This window comes from Calonectris borealis, chromosome 14 (genome assembly GCF_964195595.1).
Source record: "Calonectris borealis chromosome 14, bCalBor7.hap1.2, whole genome shotgun sequence".
NCBI classification, from domain to species: domain Eukaryota; kingdom Metazoa; phylum Chordata; class Aves; order Procellariiformes; family Procellariidae; genus Calonectris; species Calonectris borealis.
Window position 1 is genome coordinate 20,548,912 of NC_134325.1, and position 20,283 is coordinate 20,569,194.

The 20,283-nt window shown below is 51.2% G+C and overlaps 1 protein-coding gene across 1 annotated transcript in view; it reads right to left on the minus strand.

Moving 5' to 3' along the window:
• Window positions 1–19,937, minus strand: part of EPS8L2 (EPS8 signaling adaptor L2) — a 68,697-nt gene extending 48,760 nt beyond the window's left edge. The window contains exon 1 of the mRNA XM_075163616.1: window positions 19,489–19,937. The gene's annotated coding sequence lies outside the window, so the exon portion shown is untranslated. The remainder of the gene's footprint in view (window positions 1–19,488) is intronic.
• Window positions 19,938–20,283: the final 346 nt, after the last annotated feature.

Below are 20,283 nucleotides of genomic sequence, written 5' to 3' on the forward strand. Positions count from 1 at the left end.
CTAGCCATAAAATGAGCCAATTCTTTATCTCATGGTAGTTAATAAGAAAGTACTAATGGGATAAGGTGGGCTCCCTAGAGCGAGGCAGGATAAGCTACCATGTACCTTGGCTAGTGGAAACGCCACTGGACCCCGCAGGTGTCACAATGACTTGCCGACGTGCTGCTTGAAATGTGCAGTGGCAGCACCCACCACCCACAAACAGCAGAAAGGTTTTGTGCCGCTTGCAGTCCCATTTATACCGTGACGCTCCAGAAGTCTTCCACCTGGCCAAGCAGAAGCTGTAATGCACCGCTGACATTTCAGCGAGGGGTTGATTATAAATTGTTCCTTCTGACATGTCCGATTGAGTGATCCCTGGTCCGTCTCGGTGTTTGTAAGGCAGTAAAGCCCAGCGTCCCCCCTCCCTTCGCCCAGCGCCGTTGGAAGGTTGTCCTCCCTTCCAGGGTGCCTGCATCTGAAAGAGGGCATGAAAGTGGAAGCAATGCGCACGCCTGCCAAGTCAGCAGTCCTTATCCTGCTGGGCTCCCTTCTTTTTATTTATTCATGCTATTTTCATTATTTAACCTTTGCCTAGCTCTTACTGCTGCATTAAGGGCCATGTCCGTGTTCAAACTTGTGTTAATCGAAATAAGGGTGTGGTGTGATGCTGGCCAAGTTAAACCAGGACAGAGCCTCGCGCCAGAGCTTTTAATTCAGTTTAAATTGGCTGATATTAATTGAATCCTAGCTGGCAGACTGGGGGGGGGCATGTTTCTGAGGGACTGGAGACTTTATCATGATTTTGCTAAATCGAGAGACAACTGGACTTGAATAAGATGAAGAAAGGGCTGAGAGTACTTCACCTCTAAATGTGGATGGAGCCAAAGATAAGACGCGAGAGACGAGACGAGGCTGTGGCCAAGTGGCTGGCTTTCCCCAGGCTTCCCCCTTCCCCAGGGGGACATCCCTAAGAGCTCCGACAGTCTGCAACCTCTGACACACACCTTGTCTTCTCCCTGCTGTCATTTCAGCTGTAGCTCACGCTTCCCTGATTAGAGGGTTCCTGATCTCCCTCTTATCTCCCTGCAGGGTGCGGCTGCTTTCTCCTCCTCCCCCGGCGGGGCGAGCGTGCATAGGAAGGGAAGTGGGAGGCAAATTTAGCTGTGCGATGTGCGGCTGTGCAGGGGTTGCCTTTGACTCAGCCTTATCAAATGCAGTTTTGAGACCATCACCCACTCTTTTGATGGAGCAGGGCAGTGTTTCTCCGTGGGTCACCAAGCAAGCCAGCTAAGCCTTGCACGTGAGCATGGTGTTTAATGGGATAGGGGCTCCGGCAGCTAAGCCCAGCTCAAATTCTGGCCGCGGGGACAGACGGCAGCACTATGCTTCTGCTGGGGGGACTTAGAGGGGAAGCTTAACTGCCTGGCTAAAGCCTGGCACTGTGACCCGTCCCAGGCCAGGAGATCTCATGTGCTGAAACGGAGGGCCTTAGGGAGGCCAGCACAAGTCAGTGCTGAAGGACATCAAGATGGGTGAAGTCCTATTGTACTTTAAAGCAAAGGAAATCTCACTCCCTGACTTTCCGGACAGTCTTATCCTTGGAGGTCAAATATCCTCCCAAAGACACACAGAGTCGTGATAGGAGCCTGGCATTGTTGTCTGTGCTACATTTCTGTACTTTTATAGCAAATGGAAGCGGGCCATACATTGTTTTGACTTTCTTTGAGTCTCTTTGAAGAGGGAGCTACAACATTGCAAGGGTGGAGAAGCTCTGTGGGAGGGGAAAGAATAGCTCTCTTCTCTGTGGGCTGATCACTACTATTGTGCATTGTTTTTAACAGGAATACTTCTCCCTTGTCTGCTGTGGTCATACATTTTTGTTCTTACAGCAAATGAAAGCGATTGTGAAAACTTCTGGACTTTGGGTGAAGATTGGACAACTTGAAAATCATAGAATCATAGAATAGTTTGGATTGGAAGGGACCCTTAAAGATCATCTAGTCCAACCCCCCTGCCATGGGCAGGGAATATGTGAAATACTAGTGGACAGGAAAATGTGAAATACTAATGTCTTTTTTAGGGCTATTATTATTACAATCACTGTTAATAACAATAGCAGCATCTAGTGTTTGTGGGTGTTTTTCATCATGGGTCTAAGAGTACCTTTAAGAGTGCGATCAGGTAGAGTGAGCTGGAGAAGGTTTGTTGGTATCAGAGGCCGTTAGAATATATGGTTGTAATGGCGGAGAAATGCTGGGGAAAATGCAACAGCTTTTGCTGCAACAACAGTAGAAAAATATGGCAAGACCCCCCAAAACCTTAAAAACTGATAAGCTACCTAGGAGTAACAGTAAGTTTTTTCCTAGCATGATCTAACCCATTTCTAATAGACCTTGTCTTTGTTTCCATCAGTCATCCCATTGAAATCTGCCCGGTGTGACAGGACTTCTGAAATGCCCTCAAGCTAGTATTGAAACATGTTTTCCTACCTGGAGCCATGGTACTGATACTGATAGTTTAATCAATGTGTCACAAAAAGGGGTCAAATAAGGTTTGATGTCTGTAGCCTAAAGTGTTTCTTGACCAGGTTGGACTGCCTGGAATGATGCCGACATGCAAAGTGGTCCCTTATGCCCCGTCAAGTCACCCCCAACCATGGTGGGGAATGGCTTCATTCTGCAGCGCGTGTGAAGCGCTCGAGGACGTGGCGAGGGAAGTCTCTGCACCAAGTAGATTATGGGGCTTGGGCACTGGTGAAATGTATGTGATGGAAACGCTGCGGGGGGTCCTGCCTGGGGCAGGAGGGGGCAGATATAATGAGGGTGCTGCTGTCTGTGCGTGTAGCCCGTGCCAACTGGATGGGTCAGGCAGAAATGCTAGATTAGCAAAAGCCTCGGCAAGTAACATAAAGCGTCGGTTAGAAACATTAGCTGGCGACCACATGATGTTATCTTTTCAACTTCCCAGGACAACAAAGCGCCGTCTATTAGGGTTGCTGAGTGTTTTCATAAGGGAATGTCACTCAGGGGAAAGCTGTTTGACGGACTGTCCCGCAAAGCTAAGTCTGCTTGTACCCAGACAGGAGCAAAGGGAGCACAGGCACCGTGATATGTGTGTCCTGCACTGTCCATGCTCCAGGCAGCCCTCCCCGGCCCCTGAGGGTATCCTGCCAACTCCCATGATTTGTCCTGCCCACTGTGATCGTATTGAAGGACCTGGCAGATAGGCAAGGCTACAATCCCACATCAATCCACTAACAAAACAGCTTTCGGGTGTTTGTGAGGCACTGGGATCTGTGTCCTCAGTGCTCCTCATGTGGCACCAAGAGATCTAAACTCACACGATCTGGTTTAGATCTCTAAAAGTGCTTGTGAGATGGACCCTGGGAGCCTGCGGCAGACCTGAAAACTTAACCTGGGTCTCTTGTGTCCTGGTCCAGCCTCCTAATGATGAAACCACACTTCTCCTGCTTTTAGTTGCTTTTCTGAACCTGCCAGTAAGGGTGTCTGTCAGGGCTCACCAAAAGACATTCAGACCTGCTTGGCAGGGTCTCTACCAAAAACATGCACTCATAAAGAAAATTGCCTTTGGGTTAGTCAGAAAGCATCAGGGGAAACCCAAATCCAGAGCAAAGAGGCTGACAGCTGAATGAACGAACATGATGATGTTGCTGCTGCTGCTGCTCCTTTGTAAAAGCAAGCAAGCAAGGATCTTGTCCCGTCTGAAATTTCCAAACCCCGTCTTTGCACATCAGGCCTTGCAAATCATGGTGATTCAGTGGGACCAAGTTGGAACTTCATGGTTCTATTTTAACCTGTTGCTGGTGATTCCTGCTTTGAAAAGGGGAACACATCCAACCGATATTTCTCAGAGAGTCTGGTGACCCTAGGAGTCCCCATTCTTATCTGCATTGTTTGAGATGTCTTTACAGTGCCCCACGTTTTGGAAAGTGGCGAGTCCACTTGTTCTTTCCTTCCTCCCTCCCACCCATGGCACCCTTTCAAGTTATCTTTACAGTGACGGAGCCACTCAAGATCACAGGTCACTTTGGGAAGACGCTAGCCCCTATTAGAGGTGAACATGAATGCGTGTGTAGTTTCAGGGTGTGCATGGCACATACCATGTTACAGTAGTTAGAGTCACAGGCGGTGGGTACAACCTGCTAAGTGTCTGGAAGAAATACTCCCTGCTCTGTACATGGGATTTTTCACATTGTGGAGATTCTCCAGAAGACAAGCACCTGGATAAATATAACCCAGCCCAACAGGTCAGTGTAGGTCCAAGCAGAGAAGAACCAAGCGTTCTTCAGCCTCCATGGGAGAAGCGACAGCAGCTCTTTTAGACTGAGGCAGCTCAGATCTACAGCCACCCATCTACCAGCTTTGGTGGACCTGATTGCCGCTTTTTCTTTAAGAGCCCCTCCCTCATTATGTGCTGTGCCCTTCCATGCTGTGTCCTGCAGTGCACCAGGATGAGATTTATACCCATTGCTGAGGATCACATCCAAATAGGCTGTGCCTTGTTCACTCATCTCCTCAGAAACAGTAATTTGTGCTTAAAAAGTATTTCCTGGGAAAATGTTTAGGCAGACTTCCCAGCGTTGAGAGGGGAACACCCACACGCTTGTCCGGCAATTGGGCTTGGCATGAGCGGGTCCCTGGGAGACCACACAGCCCTGCTGGATTGCACTAGAGATTTGGAGGCAATGCATCTGCTGGCTTTACTATTGATCCCCCAAGGGGCTGAAATGGAGGCTTGGGAGTTAATGCTCAGAAACACCAACTGATACCACGGAGCAAAAGTGCCAATATTTACAAATTCCTGATGCCAGATTCACAAACTGCCTAGAGAGAGCATGAGAAGTTACCCCCCGTGTCCTCCCAGACACACACATACGCACACGCTTGTGCGTGGCTCTTTCCAGTCCATAGATGGTACGCAAACAGACCTTAATTTAGGTCCAGGTCAGGAGTCCAGGCAGCGCTGGAGGCTCTCGGTGCCCACAGAGGTTGGTGCGGGAGAGGAAGGCTCTGCAGGCTAGTTGAACCAAACTAGGAGTTTTTATATTCCTGCCAGAAGGTAAAACCTTCCTTCAAGAAACACAACCAAAAGCAAGTCTAGACAGTGCTCTAAGTACCCAGGGAAAACACACAAATAGCCACAATCTCCATGATCTTGGGAAAAAACTGAAAGCTGACTCCACTACACCTCTAAAAGATGTGTTTGCAGAGTCCCTGTGCTGAGTCACAGCTCCTGAATTTACACTTTTCCTCTCTGTTAGAGGAATCCCGCAGAAGCTGGGTGGAGGAAAAACACGAAGCAGGTTGGGGCTTGCTGTGTGTCTGCTGAGCCCATCTCTTGCCAGGGGTACCAAGCTGAGCATTATCTACAGTTGGGCTGCAGTTTAGCAAGCTCGAGAACCAGGCCCAGAAATAGCATGCCAAATATTAATAGATGCTTTTGGAAAGACGGAAGGAGACGGATGAGCGCACCTTGTATAAAAGCTCATTAAGTGGTTTCAACTAAAAGACCCTAGTTCAAAACTTCCGGAATGAGAGAAAGTGTAATGTGAGTCACTTGCATTCCCCAGGAAGAAAAAGCAACGTGACGTGTTCCCTAGGCTTCCCGGCAAGAAAGGAGTGTTGTGGGGAATTTTGTAGCTTTTTCCTCTGTCCTGTTTTCATTTGTGCTCACATCTCCTGAGAGCAAAGCCTGTCCCCTCGCCCTGCGACCGGCACCCCCAGCTGCTGGCAGATGGGAGCCACGGGAGGCTGGTGCTAGCCATGGGACTGTCTGGGCAGGACGCGAGGGGAAGGCTGGAGGGCTCCAGCCATCGTGCGCCGGCAGGACCCGTGGGCATAGCACGCCTGGTACCCAGAAAGTTTGCTGAAGAAATGCACTGGTAGTTGTCATGCTGAGGTTTCTCTGCCCTGCGTCCTTATTCAGTCCCCCCCAAAATGATCCCTTTTTCTTAGCCTGGTGCTAGACTCTGGGAGCTGGATTACCGGCAGCAAAGGGGTTATAGCTGTGATGTTTAGAAGGGGGGAAGCATTTGACACTGTGACTGTTGATGAAAGGGATCCTTTTTATTTTCTCTGTGTAGAAATCGTGACTCGGACATCAGGCCAGTAAAAATAGGGAGTGACTCTGCATGTGTGTGTCGTATTCCAGAGCAGGATGGGTAACAGCCCAAGGCGCTGCCCTGTTCTGCTCCAGCCCAGCCTGAAGGAGGGCACTGAATCACCTCCGTGTTCAGGCAAAACACCAAAACCCTGTGCATAACTGGCAGCGCGCTCGTGTCTCCTGGCTGCAAGCGCCGACTCCCAGAGCTGTTCCTCACGTGCACCTCGCTGTATAGTGAGAATATCTCTCATTTCTCTTATGGCTTTTCCAGGCTCGAAGGCATTTGTCACACAGCTGGGAGACTCAGCAAAAGGCTGGCACCAGTGGGGCTAGTGGCCGGGGATGGAGAAGGTGTAAGGGTTGTGTCCCTGCTGCTTCACGCAGTGAAGGCTCTGGTTGAGGGCACAGCAAAGTATTCTTCTTTATGGTCGGACTTCAAGAAAAAAAAGCTGATTTGCTCAGGGCTGTCACATCCATGCTTGAAAGGTGGTGGTGGTGTGTTTATGCATAGCACCAGTAGCAAAACTGCTTCTTCCAGAAGCTTTAAAGCTATCTGGTCCAACCATCAGCTGCCACAGCTACACTGACAACACAGTAATAATACCTGGGTGGTCCTTGTTAGTCCCTGATCGGTATCAGTCATTTCTTGCCATCTGTCACGACTGCTTTGAGCTAATCACTCAGGTGCATTAATTGTTTGTTAAATGATTGCTTTAATGTGATTGCTTACATTGTGTGACCCCACCTCACATTAATACCGTGCAATCCTTACAAGCTAGCCTCAGCAGTCCTAGTTTGTTCCTGCTTTTACAGGAGACCTGTAAGCCTAACAGATAAATTTGGCAGGCCGATTAATTTTCCACATTACTTCCCAGCAAAGGTCTTTAGCCCCCGGAGGACGGTGATACTTAAACCTGAACATCACTTGCCTGGCTAGTGCCAGCCCAAACAGCTGAAGCTGAAATGCTTCAAGACAAGATGACTGGCTGGTATGGCTGGTCCCTCACCAACCCTCAGGAGGGGCAGAAGGAGTTTTGTTTGTGAATGGACTCCTCCATGCCGACTGGTTCATGAGCAAGACAGAGGTGTTGAGATCGATGGAACGTTTCCACCACCTCCTTCTAAAGGAAGGGCATTTTTGGTCACTCCCTGAAATGCTGATTCACTTGCCTGGCAGAAATTCAAGCATGTCGCAGGACAGTCAGTGTGCCAAGAGCTTTTTCTCCATCAGAGAAAAACTTGTTATTAGGCTGAGAGCCACTTTGGGGGCCATGTTTAGCTTCAGTTTGTCTCCAGCATGGTCATCTTGAAGTCTCTGGGGTTGCAGTGAGATGTAGAATATGATTGGTAAATCTGAACCAAGAAAGATTTATCTCCCTGCGTAGGAAGGTCACACCATGGTATCTTTCCCCAAAGAAAGGGAGAGGGTGCAGCCTGTCTCCCTCTGCCTATACCAGTGAGTAGCTATTTCACTTTGCTCCCTACTCCCTTTCCAAATGTCTGCCTACAGCAGTTGGGGCTTGGGGAAGCTAATGCATCAATAATTTTCATTTCCTGCTGTAAAACTCGCCCTGGGGTTTTTGCTGGGAGGGTGCGGCAGAAGATTTGAGAGAGGAGATCTGTGTCTTGAAAATCACATTTGATGTTTAAGGCTTTTCCAGCCTTCTTAGGCTAATCACGACAACATTCGTTGCCATCTCTTCCCACCCCATTTTGTGCTTCCTACTCATATCCTGTCTGTGTATTTTTGGCCACTTGCTAACAATTCATTTGAGCTCAAACTTGGCACATGGGAGCTCGGCTCCGAGTGTCACTGCAGGAAAACAAGTTGACATCAGTTTAACCAGCTCAGTGACCTGGCAGGGTTCAGGTCAGCTTTTGGTGCGGCAGAGGATAGGGTTGTTTCTCACAGGGTATATTCAGCCCCTCAAAATGCACCTGGGGCTCTGACCAGGTACCTGTCCTTTGGCGCAGGCGACAGCCACATCTCCCAAGCGCTGCGAGCGCAGAGGTGAGCGGGGTCTTGCTCGGGGGCTGCTGCTGGTTTCCTCAACCCTCTCACCCCCCGTTGCCCTGGGGTGCCAGCTCGCCTGGTGGGAGCCAGAGTAGGAGCACAGGCAGCCAGAACTGGGCCCAGCCCATGTAACAGAAATAAATGTCCACGCTGGCAGACCTTGGCTCGCCACTGGGGAGACTTTGCTGACGTATCGCTGAGCTCCTGCCTCAGGGCATTGGCACCGGCTGTGGGTGCAGCTTGGATCAGCAAGGGTATATCGCCCACCTGGCTCCGGGGAGCGGGCTGTGCTGCTGAGGGTGGGAATAAGGAAAAAATGTCCATGCAGCTGCACTTGGGCATTTTTTAGCAGTAGTCTAATCTAGCTTTTTTCTTTCTGTTGTTGGTATTTTCATATATATGTCATGGTAGATAGAATTCTATATGGAAATTTGTGATTTATCACTTCCCAGTCATCTCTGAAAGGCAGAAATGGGAGTTCATCAAAATGTGCTTTTGCTGTCAGTCATTTATTTGTTTTACCTGCAAAATGCTGAGATTTTTGGATTCCCACAGAGACTCCCCATAGGTACCATGATGTTGACTGCAAACATGTAATGTTGATGCAAAACATGTTCTGTAGCAAAATATTTAATCAAACTTTCATGCCCAGCTGAGGATAGCCCTGCTCTGTCTTTGGATTCAGAAGGCACGATACACAGTCACAGAAAATAGTGAGGGGAAAAGAACCAGGCATTATTCTCAAAAACCCTATGCAGGAAACTCGCTGCTTTCTTAAGATACAAACTGCACATCAGAGACGAGATTTCAGCTCACTGGTCTGACAGAGGTCTCCTGTGTCTCCTTCAACCCATCCTTTAGACACCCATCAGTGAAAGGGCACTAGAAAAATTTACAACCTCACAAAGAAGAATACACAAATGATTACAAGGGGATGAGCTACCGTGGCTTGGAGGAGAGGTGCAATGCAGGTGCCTAAGCTGGAAGGAGCAGCGGACGGTCTGTCAGGGGAAGAGCTGCAGCATTCCCACCGGGGATGGACACAAGTGCAGCTGATCCAAATGGGCTCATTCATTGCCTACTCGCTTTAACCTCTTTTTAAGCAACTCGTCTTGCTGTCCTGTGTGTGACTCTTGACCGAGCTGTAGCATTTGGAGCCTTATGTGAGCAAAGTCTGCTAGAGAGATTCCTTGTATTAACCCTTGGGGATGCTGTTAGATACAGCAATCTTATTCTGGTCGTTCCTCTGTCCTGCTTTTAAACTCCTGCTTGATTTTCACTCTGAAACTTGGGCTGAAGACAAGCGAATGGTCTTGATTCTCTCCTAGCAACTTGCACCGTACCGTGACAAGTTACAGTCTTGGTTCCAGGAGCAGCTTCAGCACTTCCCACTCTCCTGCCGTCCCTGGCCACCACTCGTCCCCGGCAACTGTGTGTGGGACCGCTCCAACCCAGAGCAGGAACCGATGGAACGCCATTCCCCCCACATGTACATTTTTTAAACTTGCTAGTTTATTTTCCAGCCAGATCAGCTCCAGAATCTGACTTGCAGCTCAGCCCACAAACCCTTGTGCTGGCACAACGAAGGAGCGTCACAGGAGTGCAAGCATCTGGGAATGGCTCAAGCCGGCATCGCTGCCAACTGTGGAGCCTCCCCCCTGCATGCGTGCAGGTAAACCCTGGGCTTTTACAGGGTGATCAACTGTCATCTGGGTTGATTTCCAATGTTTGGGCTTTCAGTAAAGCTACCAAGCTCTGTGGATGAGGCCGGCGGGAGGGGTTTTTGCAGCATGAACAGCCAGTTACACAGTAACCAGAACAGTCCCATGAGGGATCGTTCCAAAAACAAAAAAATATGTTCCCTTTGCCCTTTGTTTCATTTAGAATAGAAGGATGTGTGAGGCTGGGTTTATCAAAAGAATTTAAATGGCAGTTTCTAATCTTACGGTGCAGAAACATTTTAACAATCTTTCCGCAAAAAAATTAATCTCCTGCAAGGGCAAGGAGGAAAAAGCACAATTGGTCCCTGCAGCAGAGGCCTGGGATGAGAGTCTGTGAGGGCAGTCTGTTAGCTGGGCTAGGAAAAACTGGGAGTGATTACAGGGAGAGAAGGGTTTCCTGCAATGTCTTAAAGAGGAAAGGTTTCACTAGCCACTCCTGCATGCCCACAGGGCCTTGGCACCGGGATTTCCAGACCCGAAAAGCTAAAGCTCTGCAGGGGGACACGAAGCAGATGTTTTCTGCTGTGGGAACCTCAGCACTGTGGAGCAGGTTGCCTGGAGAGGTTGTGCTGTCTCCGTTCTTGGAGATTTTCAAGAACAGACTGAGTAAAGCCCTGTGCAACCTGTTCTGATTTCAGAGCTGACCCTCCTTTGGGTTGGACTAGAGACCTCCTGAGGTCCCTTCTGGCCTGAATGACCCTGTGATCCTCAAAGAGGAGAGGGAGAAGGAGCAAGAAAGCGCTTTTATGCCAGCTGGGGCTGTTGGAGGATGGCACACAGTCATGCCAACACAAGCCACGTGGATTCTCCTGCAGCCAAAGGAAGAGGCAGGGGTGGTGTTTACCACAACCTGTGGTTTAAAACCAGTGAGCTCTCCTCCCTGGACTGACTGTCTTTAGAGTATGCTGATCCTCAAATGAGCCACAGGTTTATGGGTCACCTCTGGAGCAAGGAAAGGTTTGCAGAAGCAGGGTTGTGTCTAAACATGCAATTGAAGAACCTGGCATATTCTGGGAAGGTCATTTTGAAGGAAGGGGCAGGTGGCCCCGAGAGCACAGGAATACACATGGTTTTGAGAGGGACAGGGAGCCTCTAACTGAACGGAGAAACCAAAGTCATTTATCCTCCACCTCAGCAAATACTAGCTTTCCTGACAGCAGAGATGCAACCCTCCTGCGCAGTTCTCCTTCAACTGTAGATAAATATATGTACATGTCATTTTTAGCCCTTTCAGTAATTCCCCGTCCTGGCCTGGCTTTGGCGGGGACGCAGCCCTTCTGCCCACAGCTGTCTGCACGAGGAGGTTGCCAACCTTTCATGAAGATGCTCTTTCAGCGTATGCAGCCCTGGTGCAGCTCGGCTGGTGGGACTCACTTGGGCTACAACAAAGCACTATTCCTGGTGCTCCCCAGCCAGGCACCCCTCAATCCTGCCCTGTGGGACTAACTGTTGGCAAGAGATTAGCGTGGGCCTACTGCTAAGCTGGATGTCATGAGCTAACCAAGTCCTCTTTTAGCTGGAGTTGTCGGAGAACAGGATTCTGAGACAAGAGGACCTGAGTGCCAGCCACCCATGTGGCGCTGGAGCAGAGCATGGCCTCTGCGAGCAGCATCTTGGCAGCTACACGCACTTGTCTTGGCAAGGACCGATCATGTTGGAGTCAGCGTCACACACTGCGCTCTAGGGAAAATACCAGGGACTGCTGAGGGTGGTGACAGCCCAGATCTCTCCCGCAGTCTTCTCCACTGCTTTAGATCGTTCTTCTAACCTTTGACCGTTTGCTCACAGGGTCTTGGCAGGCAGGGAGCAGAGAGCAGGAGTGTCTCTGGGTTTGTGCCAGGTGTGGAGCAGATGTTCTGGGGACCTGTCTGGTCTAGTTTGCATGTGACTGTGGCAGGCGGGCTTTGACCGCTCAGCTTGTTTCTTCCAGCCACCCTCAGTCCTCACTTCCTAGGCTGAGATTAAACTTGCACGACATTTCCTTCCACTGAGCAGTCACTGGGGCTGGAGCTCCTCTCCTCCCTCCCATCCTTCCTTTTGGCGCAGAGGAGCCAGAGACAGCTGCCTGGACATGGGGTAGTCCATCAAATCTCCCATCACCCGTGCTCAGTTCCTGCTCGGGTGGCAGGTTGGGAGCACGCACACGGCTATAGCACATGTGGATGTCCAGAGGGGAGGACAAGAACAGGACAGGCGCACAGGGAGCCTCTCTGCAAAGTTTCCCAGCCTCCAGCAGTGGGATTTAAGAGCTCTCGGTACCCTTTTTCATCCCTGAATTTGTCGAACTGCATTTGGCCAACGTGTGTAAACTTTTGACATGCTGAATGGCCTGTGGCAATATGCTCCACAGCTCAGCTCTGCACAGTGTGCTCAGCCATCTCCTTTTGTTTACGGCGCACTTGCCAGCTGCCGGTTTCATGGGATGCCCCCCAGCTCTGTTATCAGTAAACAACTGTTCCCTTATCCACTGTCTCCACGCCACGGGCAGTATCGCAGATCTTGAGGAGAGCAGCACCTCAGCTGTCTCTCTTCCAAGCTGAAGAGTATTGGAAGTTTCGTAACTTAAGTCACGTATACGGGGGCCCTTCCTTCCTTATTTTTAAGCTCGGAGCAGACGCAGCAGCGCAGAAAAGCAGTGGGAAAAGGGTGCTTCCATGTCAAGAGGATTGCTCAGGCATCTGATGGCTCAACCACACCTAGGGTGTTACCTGCTCATACTGGCAAAGACCAGCAATGAGCACAGCTCTGGTACATTTACTCTCAATTTATCCTGTTGAACCTGCTCCTGCCTAGTTTAGTGCAGCAGCTCATCTGACTGAGCTGCAGCTTTTCTGGCATTTTTTTTTTCAGCTGGTGAAACTTTATCAACTTTTTTTTCAAGCAGTAGCAACTCACAGCAACAAACCTGACAGTCCTACAAATCTACAGTTAATTCTGAGGTGTGTGACATTTACTCTCCCGCCCTGCCCCTTCTATTGCAAAAAAGCGGGGGAAAAATCCAACCCAACATTTTCCCCATGTTATTCACATGCAGCCTACTCCGGCTTCATTTGAGTGCCTGGTTGGAGTGAGCATGTACCTGGATGCTGGACTGGACCCTCCCTTCAACCTTCTCTGCTATTGAAACTCTGCAGGGCCAGCTGGAGAATGCTGATTTACGCTGTTTGGGAATCAGCCCTTTGACTTCAGCGGGGCAAATTGCTGTTTCCGTAGCTCAGATGTACTACTCTCCTCCTGCAATTTAGAAGGGTTTATGTTGTCAGGTGTCGGAAAAATAGAGATGAATCTGCAGTGTACCTGCCTGCGTGGTCAGGTACCAAGCCCATCTGGAGATCATCTAGAGATGCTGGTGTGCAAGTGCCTGGTGGTACAAGACTCCTTCCCCTGCCAGCCCAGGGGACCTGACTCTCTTCTCATGTGGATCTAAGCATGGATCAAGCCTGTTGAAGTCCATCTAATTCCAATCAAAGGGTTTGCTTGGGTGTAGTCTGGGACACACTCTCCATCACAGAAGTCCTGCCTGTGTCAGATATTAAGGGCTGGAGTCTCAGCAAGGGACAATTTGCAAAACTCTGTTGTGGTCAGTGTACATCGTCTGAGGACCATCCCCTACTACCTAACCTTACACCAGGCATGCAACATCCACACCTGCATAGGCTAGCTGGGTATGTGTTACTCCTCTTCCTTCTTCAAGGAGTTTTGAAAGTCCCATATCTCAACCTAGAAGCAATGCCAAGAGCATCAGGTACTGAAAACAAGATGAACTGCCTTGCTGTGTGAAAGTCAGTGTTACAGATTAACCTGCGGGAATGGCCAGAGACAAGTCCATTCACTTCTTCCCCAGAGGAAAGCATGAATATCCTTCTAGGGAACAGAGAGGTTTTAATTAGCGCTCCTTTCTGCATAACGCCTGGCTCTCCTACTCTGTCTCCTCAGATGAACACAGCTATAATTAAGAGGCAGCCGTGTCAGGAATGAGAGCAGGCTCCAGCCTGTGATTTATTAAGGGATGTCGTGGGTGCAATTACCTTTCTCTCTTCTCCTCTCCCCAGTGTTTTTATAAAGTGAATTTACTGATGAAAGGAGTGTCTCAGGCTCAGGCAAATGGACGCCTCTGTGTTTACGTACAGCACAGAGCACAGGCAGAGTCACTGCTTTTTCCTCCATACAGTTACCACTGAAAGCCTCAAACCTGACTTGGACGATTTTGTTTCCACAAGTCACAGTTCTGGCCTAAGCCCCAACCCTCTGCGCCCGCCTGTGAGCCACACCTGGACCAGGGCAGCACCCACCAGCGCCTTCCTTATTGCCAACCATCTCCTGCCAGCAGCGGTAGGATGAGGAGTGACCCCAAGGGAGTCCTGCTGGCGGTAATGAGGAGTGAGCGGCAGGACAAGCCCCTTGCGTTGTCCACAGCAATGAGGTGGGTCAGGGTTTGGGTTTTGCTTTGTATTTGCTGGTGCGGGAATCTGGGGGAGCCCACAGCTTTGGGTGGCAGCTCTAGTTCTCCTGGCAGCCAACACCTCTAACGCAAGAAGAGGTTAGAACTGTCTTTGGTCTCAGATAGTTCCCGCTTCTGGTCATCTTCAGTAAGAGGAAAGTTACGTGTAAACAGTCTGGGGGAGGGTGATGTTAACTCAGACTGTGCGTGTTCGCTTGATCTTAATCGCCGTCAGGCCAGTGGCAGTATTTCACTTTCTGAATTACTCAGCAATGGTGAGCATTACTGCTGGGTGGCTGAACTTTGGTTTATTGCCATTCCGTAGTCTGCACTTTACCTTTGTAGGATATAAATCTGGACAGGTTGAGACTGATAAGACAGAGGGGAAAAAAAAAAGAAAAAGGAAGCAGGAAGAACAAAATTCAAGCAAGTTCAAATTATGAAAAGCTTTTGGGGGCCAGTACCCCAACTGGAAACCAAAAAAAGGAAAGCCTTCGCTGGCCCTTTCCAAGGTGGTTTTGAAAGACCTCAGCCCACCAAACGTGGAATGTTACTCCTCCACCAGCCATCGAAAGAGCTGCCCTCACCGAGGGTGAGGCTGGGTTGGAGGCCTGTGAGCCACGAGGGCTCATTTGTGCCACACCTGCCCATCACGACAGCCAGGGCTGTTGCAAAATCCTGTCCGCTGCCCCTTCCTGCCCTGGGTTTTGGTGCCCGCTGCCCTGGCGGTGCTCAGATCCTCCATCCCAGCTGAAATGCCTGAGAGAAGCCGTGGCAGCGTATCGGGGAGTGGGAAAGGAGGGGTAAATAGGTGGGCTAACGCTTCAGCAGGTGAAGACCCAACCGTGGTCTGGATGTGGGAATGTGCCCCTGGCACCTGAGATGAGGATTTCTGGCACATGAGATGTGTTTGCCCATCTCAACAGGGTAAAGAAAACCTTTGTGGGAGATGCTTGTGAGCGAGGTTGATTTGTGACCCTCCTCTGTAGGCAGCGGTGGACTGAAAGGGCATGGAGTACCCTGAGCAGGCCCTAGCTGCCATGCCAGCGGGGGCTGCACCTTGCCCCCTGATCTGACATGGAGCAGCCCAGCCTCTGCCATCAGCCTCCTGCCTTGTGCAGATGTAAGGGTCCCCCTGATTTAACCGTGCCTGCAGGAACAGTCACCTCCAGGCTTCGCTTGGTGCTTCAAACCAAATCAGGGCCAAAGTAGCTTGTCTGGCCACTTCAGTCACTGTTCCAGGGCAGCGGAGCAGGCAGAGCCTGTGACTCCCCACCTTTGGCTTCCTCTTCCCATGGGTTGGGAAGCTTTTGGTCTTCTCCCTCCGCGGAACCTCAGTGGCAGTGAGCACGTTGCAGTAATGCCCTTGGGAGCGTTTGGGGAATGGGAACAAGGGCTGGGCTCTCCTGGGGAACTGCAGTGCAGGTGAATGGAGATGATCTCCAAACCGGTCTAGCGCTCAGCTACACACCCTTCCCTCCCTTCTTAATTGCAATTCCTCCTGATTTATCTGGATCACCAGGAAATAAAATACCAGGGCTTTTTTGGTTAAACCCCCCAGCATTGTGTGTTTCAAGTTTGGAGGCAGCACTGTCCCCAGCCCAGGAGAAAGAAATTCTATCGCTGCCTTGGGAAAGGACGAGCTCTCGCCTTGTGCGCAGAGGTGGCCTTGCTCATGTGGAAGCAGTGCAATGACACCAATGCGTGGGATCGGTTCTCTCCGGGATCCCCTTCAACTCCCTCTTGACAGTGCTTTGATGCAGGGGAACTAAATATTTTAGGGATGGGTGACAGCATACTTTTCCCCTGAGCTTGCCATTTCCAACCCGCTGCAAGCAGATAGAGTTGCTGTTTGCAGCCTCCCCTCTACATGAAAATCCTTAACACTCCTCTCTGCTGTAACCCTGACAGATGAAAAGCTGTGTGGTCTCGTGGGCAGGTGGAGATGTGGGAGCCAAATTGTGATCTAGGGCCTCCTGGGCCTCCTTGGATTTTGTCTCCTGCGTCACTCAGGCGGGGTACAGTGCCTGGCACCATTTCTGATGGTGCTTGGACTCTTCCGTAACACAGCTGGATGAGCAGGGGGGGGCTTCTGAAGGTACCACCTTTCGCCTCCCTTCGAGTGGGAGGCTTGAACACCTCCTGGGCAGGCAGGTGGGTATTTTTCTGGGCACCTGCTGAACCTTGGCCAAAGCAGGTGGTTCAGGAGGCTGTGCTGGCAGAGTCACGTGCTGCTAGTTCTGCCCGGTGCTGCATGCGTGCTGCTATTCTAGGCGGACACCCTGCTGATGATAAACCTTTACCGCAGGTAAAGTGCAGGAAACCATCTCTGTCACCCTGGGAAATCTGTGGACTTTCCCTGGCACTTCTGCTTGGGGAACACTTCTGCTTAGGGAAGGCTTGTAAGGCTTGAGTATTTTTAGAGGGTGATTATTTTATTGCCAGTCACATCAAACTCATAGGCTAAGGGTCGTGCACTAACACCTGCCCTGGAGTTAAGAGCAGTACTGCTGACTGCTGTTACGTGAAGTAGATGTGAAACCAGACTTCAGCCCCGCACAAGGAGAAAAACGCTGAGTCTTCATCAAAACCACAAACCTGCCCTGACCTAGCACTTCGAGAGAGACCATGGCATGGGAGAGAGAAAGAAGCAGAGAGTGTGATGGAGACACGGCTCCAAAGCAGCACCCTGGGATCCAGCCCTCTGGGAATAATACTCCAAGGCTCCCCCACGCACTCAGGCTTTGCACCCGGACTTATTTTATATGGATGTTTCTCAAGCCCACACAAGCCAACGCGTATATTCTCCCTGTTTCACTCCTTTCTTTGTCTAAACAAGGACTGAAACCTCCTGAGTCCTTTAGCACATTAGGTTCTCTTCTGAATCTCTTTTACTTCCAGCCTGAATTATCCCGTGACCCTACGAAAAGCACTGTTTTCCAGCACATTCAAAGCCATCTCGACAAGGGTCAGATGCTAACAAACATCTGGCAGATTTGGCCCCAAGGTCAACCCTCAGCAGGGTCTCCTCCCCTGGACGTACAGCCCAGCTACCCTGCCGGAGCGGAGCTAGCTGGCCTGGGTTCCTCCTGCGCAACCCCTCCCTGGCTCTTGATGCCCTTGGCTGAAGCCGGGCAGGCAGCCACAGCGGGACAGCCCGACAAAATGGTGGCTGCTGTTAATGTTACCGCAGACAGCGTCTTTGCGATGCAGCTGCATGCACCCAAGCGAGCTGCCACCCGACTTGGCAAGCTGGTCCGTACAGACCGGGTGCCTGCATCCATGGGAGTCAGGCAGACGGAACCCCAGAAGCAACGATCTGCAGGACCTATTTCAACAGGCTCAGGGCCAAGTTTTGTCACTCCGACTGATGGTGAGTTGTTTGCGGTCAATGAAGGTGGGCACTGAAGGAGAGAGTCTGCCTGCCTCCACGATTCTGAGCCCGTGGCCCAGAAGACATTTCCTCCTCGTGTCGTGCAGCGGCCGGGCTGCTCGCCTCCGTCTTGGTGTCTTTGCCCACCCTCATGTTGGGTGGTGACTGGCAGAGGGGCAGAAAGCCAAGGACTGAAAGCTTGTCTTGGCAAACTGCTTTATCACACCAAGCAAACGGGTGTGCGTGCACGCGTGTGCGCACACAGCAGCCACGCTTCACCGTCTTTCACAGCTGTTCCCTTCCCTGGGACTTCAGTTCAATGATGCCAGTGCTCAACTTTTTCTCAGGTGCCCAAAACCACCCCCAGTCCCTCTAAGCTCTATCATTATATGACAAACCCCCCCTGCCCTGCAGAGTACAGCGAGCGAGTCCTGCATTGGACCACCTGCAGATGCCTGCGCATGCCAGCGGGCTGGGAGCCAGCCGAAAGAGCACCAGGTCCTCAGCCAGCCTGACTTCCTTACGCTTCAGCGGCGGAAACCAGCAGCAGGTACGACCCAGGCCTGACCACAGCGGGGATCGAGCTGTTAGTGTTATCCCAAACACTAATTTAAGCCTTGGTTTTAAACAGGGCGAAGCAATGACCTTTGCCACTCACAGTCACGTTCCCACATTGGATCCCAAGTACCTCTTCGCAGTCCTGTTTTAAAGGGCTCCTTGATTCAATACCGCTGCCTGCCCTTTCTGTGTGTTGAAGGACTAATTTTTCTCCCTGATCAACTGAAAACTCGATCACGTAACTAAACGGAGCCAGGAATGGGCTGCTGCGTGCAGCAGTTGTGGGTGAAACCCTGCATGGGTCTCTGCTTCAGCCAGCCAGGCTGTTGTGTGTCAGCTGGGGGCTGAGCCTGTTGCCGTCATTTCTTTAACTCAGAAAAAGTCCTTTTTAGGAGCAGGTCCCACCAAAGCAGCCCAGCACTGGAGCTCTCAGATGAGCCACCACGGACGAATCTGATCCCTGTTACAGCACTCGCTTCGTGCAGCGTTTCAGAGCAGCCCAGCAACGCAAGTGTTACTCCCCACTGCCCTAATTACAGCCGGGCAATCATCGTATTTTACTACTGTGTTGTCTCACAATTACTTCCAGTATTTAAAAATAACGTCAGTCAAATTGTTCGTCCCTGAGCCTTGTCCTCGGTAGAGTTTGCACTGGCATTTTCCAGGCAAATAAGTGAAAGGGGACAGGAGAGCTGCGCTCCAACTCGTTAATGCAGACGAAAGCTCACGGGGAGCCAGAGCTGTCGCATGAGGGAACAGGGCAGCTCTGAGCGAGCCTTCCCTCTGTTTTGAAATAGGGTGACGAATCTTGCCAAGGTCACAGGCAGGGAGAGCTCACCCACCGAGAGCAGCAGCTCGCCGAGGTGCCCGGTGGGGAACAGCAAAAATTCTCTCCACACGCGTCCCGAACGGAGGAAACCCCGAGGTTTACGAACAAACAGCTGCTCAAAACTATCGTCTCCAGACTTCACGAAGAACAAAAAAAAAAGCCCCGTTCTGTGCCAGACAGACATTTTGCTGCCAAGAAAGTGCCACCTACTGGATTTGGCCCGGCGGGGAAATGCAAGAACGGGAAACAAACTCAGAAAACATAACGCTGGAAAAATTACCTTTTTTCAGCCTTTTAAAAAAAACCCATAAAACTATGCACTGACAGTTATCCCAGCCGCAGCCCCCTCTCCAGTCACGCTCCCTCCACAGCTGAATCACCCAGACTTTTGAAGTAGACAAATGTTGGGGGGGTGTGAAGTTTTAGGGTTTGCAAGGAGGTACTTACCGGTGCTGAGAAGCCGCTCTTGTCTCCCGCAGTTCCCTCGGCTCCCGTGCGTCCTCTCCCAGTTAGCCGTGCCCTCCTAGTTAAATCCTGCTGCCATTCTCCGGCAGCCAAGCTCCCTCTGCCTCCCTGCGCAGCGCTTTGCCTGCGAGACCACTGCCCCAGCCCAAAAACGATGGAGGAGGGAGTGAGGCAGAGCCCACCCGGCGCCCCAGCCTGGGGGTCCCTGTGCCGCTGGCTTCTCTCTGCCCTTTCGTCCCGGTGCTGCTCGCCCCGGTTGTCTGAGAGCAGGTGACAGAGGTTTCTTGGCAGAGGAGAGAGGAGGGAGGGATGTGGAGGCAGCAAGAGGTGGAGCTGGGACCCGGAGCAACAGGTTACTGTATAACTAGGAGCCGGTGGCCCCGGCGAGCCTGCTGCATCCCCGCAAGGCGCCACGGGCAGCTGGGGCCTTCGCCCGCTCCCGGTGCAAGGGGACCAAAAGCCGAGCTGGGAGAGATGTGTTAAATTTCAGGTTTCTTTCACCTGAGAACATTTCGTACCCAAGGAGGAGGTTGAAGGCGGCGAGGGGTGGCAGAGGAGTGCTTGGAGCTGGGTTTTCCATCACTGGTGAGGGAGGGGACGCGCTGCCCGACCGCCTCGTGGGGGGAACAAGGCACCTTTTGTGCAGCCCGGTGCTCTCCTCCACAGCTCCGCACTGGCTTGCGGGTTGTTTTCCTCCAGCTTCGCTCCTGCCTGCTCTCTCTGCCCTGACGTCTGCAGTGGGGAAGGGTGCCGTGAGATGGAGGGAGAGGATAAAAC